Source organism: Adiantum capillus-veneris, chromosome 18 (assembly GCF_014529385.1).
Source record: "Adiantum capillus-veneris isolate H3 chromosome 18, ASM1452938v2, whole genome shotgun sequence".
In the NCBI taxonomy this organism is placed as follows: domain Eukaryota; kingdom Viridiplantae; phylum Streptophyta; class Polypodiopsida; order Polypodiales; family Pteridaceae; genus Adiantum; species Adiantum capillus-veneris.
The window spans coordinates 61,147,509-61,151,955 of NC_140948.1; the positions used below are offsets into that span (position 1 = coordinate 61,147,509).

At 45.8% G+C, this 4,447-nt stretch overlaps 1 pseudogene across 1 annotated transcript; it reads left to right on the top strand.

Moving 5' to 3' along the window:
* The first annotated feature begins 1,089 nt into the window (after nt 1-1,089).
* On the top strand, nt 1,090-3,038 carry LOC147435750 (UDP-glycosyltransferase 85A1-like; annotated as a pseudogene). Its single transcript, XR_015185049.1, has 3 exons — nt 1,090-1,659; nt 1,745-2,172; nt 2,302-3,038. The product of XR_015185049.1 is annotated as a UDP-glycosyltransferase 85A1-like (transcript).
* The last annotated feature ends 1,409 nt before the right edge of the window (nt 3,039-4,447 follow it).

Genomic DNA, 4,447 nt, shown 5'->3' on the forward strand with positions numbered 1-4,447 from the left:
ACTTTGTGTCTTCATTGCATCTTCTACCATGTGTTCAGACATGATATCAGTGCCATAAATGACACGACCATCATGGATGCTTGGCAGTGGCTAATCCAATATGCTTTTGGACCGAGTTGAGGGAGAAGAGGCTAATCCAGTCCTGTTTTGGGCTATTTCAAGGGAGAAGGAGATTGCTCATTTATTCCTAGTTTTTCCAGGTTTGAACCGATTCACCTATGTAGAGGGTATGGACCATCGTCTATGACCTCTATATATTATCCTTGACTACCCCAACCTATGTTCCTTGATGGGAACCTCGGAGCACCCTTGGTCACTTATATTGATAGTTTGTTATCAGCATGGAGAGCCTTCTCTCTCTCTCTCTCTCTCTCTCTCTCTCTCTCTCTCTCTCTCTCTCTCTCTCTCTCATTGTCAGATATCCAGTCTCTTTCTATCTTAGTGATCTCTTCTCTCCACATTTGCCTTGTTCATGGATGTGGTGTTGTGGGTGCTCTCTAGTGTCAAAGGATCTTTCGGAGAAGCTAGGTTAGAAAGATGATGAATCACTTTAGGGAATGACCACACGCGGGGGGGGGGGGGAGTAATTGTTATGGATTATCCCTCTCTGCCTCGTAACCGCACTTTAGAAGGGTGCAATTAGAAATGGACACGTTACCCCCTCCCTTTTTTGCGTGTGTGAGTTGAGCTTGTCGCATCACATTTTGTCAATTAATCCTGCCAATCACCCTCTCTCGTGGAGGCCCCCTCTTATTATAATTGTGCATTGTGGGAAAGCTGCCAGCATGGTTGGTTGAGAGAGAGAGAGAGAGAGAGAGAGAGAGAGTCCAAACGCAAGGAGTCACTCTCTTTTTTTTTACCATCAACACGAGGAAGGTAGTAGAGAGAAACTATACACATATCATGTATTTATAAATGTATCGAGGGGCAACCCTGGAACCCCCGCCCCCCCGAAATAGGGGAGGAGAATACACACAGCCCGTGAGCCTCGAACCCACAAACCTTGGGAATCTTAGGTTTGTGAACCTTGGGGTTACATATCAAAGGCATCAGCAACTGAGCTACGCCTTTCGGAGTCAGTCTCTTAAACTAACCATACGCAGCGTCCGATTTCAATACAAGGTTTCATGGCGCCGTCTGCCTCCAGCCGCAAGCTTCATGCCATCGCAATACCCTTTCCTGCGCAGGGCCACATCGACCCCATAGTCCGGCTCGCCTTGAAGCTCCTGCAAGAGCCCGGAGGGTTCACAAACATCACCCTCATCAACACCCAATTCAACCATGACCTCATCACAGCCAATGGACAATCCCAAGATCTCTTCGCCGTCCCTGGATTGAAGCTTCTCAGCATTCCCGACGGCCTTCCGCCAAACCATGGCTGCCTTAACGACAGCCGCATTCAGGAATGCGCAGCAGCCATTGACGCGCTACACAAGCCACTCCAGACGTTCATCGAGGACTTGGTGTCTGAAGCTTCCTCTGGTCTGTCAGAGCCCCCCATTACGTGCATCATTTCAGATAGCTACTTCTATTGGATGGCGGATATTGCTGATGCGGTCCGCTTGCCGTGGGTGGCCTTGTGGACTACCCCAGCCCATGGTAGCTTGGCTTACTGCTCTATATCCCCTCTTGTTGCCAAGGGCATCGTCCCTGTCAATTGTAAGCTCCATGTACATCTCAAAGCATTAAGCTTCTTTTGCTTTGGCCTGCTAACTTTCAAAGAGTTGGATATGGATGTCAGCAGGTATGAGTAGTGACTCAACCCAACGATTGGTGGACTGCATTCCTGGTTTGCACCCATTGAAAGCCTGCGAGTTGCCGTCTTTCTTCCACTCTGCCAACGGATCGCCGACCGAATTCTATTTTCAATGGTCTCTCCGGAGATTCAGCTCAGGCGTGCCGCCGCGTGCAAAATGGCACCTTAGAAACACCACATATGAGCTCGACACAGAGGCCGTGCATATGTTTCAAGAGTGCAAGGGTGCGAAGTTTTGGCCGGTGGGACCCTTGCTTCCGCCAGCATTCTTCTCTGGGCAGATGCATATGGCGCCGGCGGTGGGGACGAGCCTCTGGACCGAGGGTATGGGTTGCAAAGAGTGGCTAGACAAGCAGGAGGATCGATCTGTGTTGTACATATCAGTCGGCAGCATAGTTCACTTGGCAACAGAACAGGTAAATTTGCATGCTGGCATTGATGATGATGTTTCTGTCTAGGACAAAGTTGATGATCTGATAATGATGATGTCTCTAAGCCTCATAATGATGATGATGATGATGTTGTCTACCACGACTTTGTTGTAGGTGGAAGAAGTGGCCGCCGGAGTGGAGGCGAGTGGCCATCCATTCTTATGGGTTCTCCGAGCGGATGTGGATGGAGCAACCCTTGCAAATCTAGAAGGCTTCAAAGAAAGAACTAGGCATAGAGGATTGGTTGTGTCATGGGCTCCTCAGCTACTAGTGCTATCGCATCGGAGCGTCGCCGCATTCCTCACGCACTGCGGATGGAACTCCATCCTCGAAGGGATTAGTGGCGGTGTTCCGATGCTTGCTTGGCCTGGCAGGTTCTCGGAGCAGCAGATGAATGCGAAATACATAATGGATGTTTGGCGCGTGGCGCTCAGCTTCAAGAGGGAGCTCACAGAGGAGGGCACCATCCTTGTGAAGAGAGAGGAGGTAGAGAGTGATTGTGAAGTTGATGGGTGGTGATGGTGAGGCTTTGAGAGAGAACTCTCTTCAGCTTCAAAGGATTGTGAGGGAAGCAGTACTCTGTGACGAGGGTTCATCACAGGCTAATCTTAGCCATTTTCTTGAGGCCTTAACCCAGCATACAGCTAGTCAGTAGGTTAAGTCACTTGATAAATATGGTCTTGACCTTCGACATAGCAGAGACCCAATTAGCATCAATATCTCTCTCTCTCTCTCTCTCTCTCTCTCTCTCTCTCTCTCTCTACCCAGAGACCCAATTAGCATCAATCTCTCTCTCTCGCTCTCTCTCTAGATTATATGTAACAAAGCTGGTCGAATTCAACATTGCAAAGAATTTGCAAATAATACACTAATTATGGTCCCCTAAAACATTCGCACAATTATGCAAATGCTATTTTTTTACTTTCTAAAACAAGCCTTAATGAAGTCGAGAGCTAGACATATATATTTGTTTACCATTTTGAGGACATCTGACCTTTGTGAAGCACTGAAATTTATTACTGGGTCCTTTCATTTAAGAGGCTCTTGACTTCTTGTTTTTTAATAAATGACGTACTCGTTCATCTTTTATTTTATTGGACAGATACTTTTGGAGATTCCTTCAATGCCTCATTAACTAAGTCTCTATTAACCATTTCTCAAAAGACGATGGTAGAGTTTTGAACCCGACCGCACAAGAGGAACGTACAGTACTATGACGTTGTAAACCAGCAGCTCATCAAGGCATGCCTGATGCAATCTTCGAATAGGGTATTCAATAAAAAAAAAGTTAAGACTCCTCTGGTGGCTAGTCGCCTCTCGCTACCTGCCTGTCTTTGCTCGTCGTCTCTCTGCTTGCATCCTTCCCTGCATATGCTCGTTGATTTATGCTCCTCGAGTCATAGCCCAAACATGTGCGCCATGCAGCATCTTGCCAGATTCGTGGATTTAACGATTTTTTGAAAATCGTTGGCACATATTGACAACTTCTACATTTTATTCAAACTAGTACAACGGCGTCGCCTTCAACGGTGCTATGTGAAATTTTTTAGCTATATTGTGTATAAAGGTGCCATCTTAAATGCTCTCTCTCTCTCTCTCTCTCTCTCTCTCTCTCTCTCTAGACCTTTGGCTCAAGGCATTATTTTAGCTTTATATGAATGCTAAAATAGTTATAGAGAGATAAATAGAGATTGTTACAGAGGAGAAAATAAAACATTTAAATAGTTATACATAGATAAATAGAGATTGATACAAAGGAGAAAATAAAACATTTAAGAGAGCTACTACAGCGCCTTGAGACAACACACACACACACACACACACACACATAGAGAGAGACAAAGAGAGAGCCCTCGCCGCCAACATCCACAACTTCTTGCCATCAAGTTTTTTTGCATTTCAATCTTCTATTTTCTATTTAGACCTCTTATCTCTCTCTTATTCACTCTCTTTTCTTTTATCTTTCTCTCTCTAAGTCTTGATTTATCCGTTCTCTCTAGGATTCTTGTCCTTCGCTATACTCTCATAGGTAAGAAGTCTCTCCCTCTCTCTTTCTCTCTCTCTAAGTCTACATCTCTTTTCTTCTAGCTTACCACTCTCTATATAGATTTCTCTCTCTCTCTCTCTCTCCCTCTCTCTCTCTCTCTCTCTCTCTCTCTCTCTCTCAAAAAACCATTTAGGTTGACTTCCTTCTCAAATAATCCTAATTCAGTGGGCTGCATCATCTGAGCCCTCTTGGCCCTCTATGTCACTCTGAACT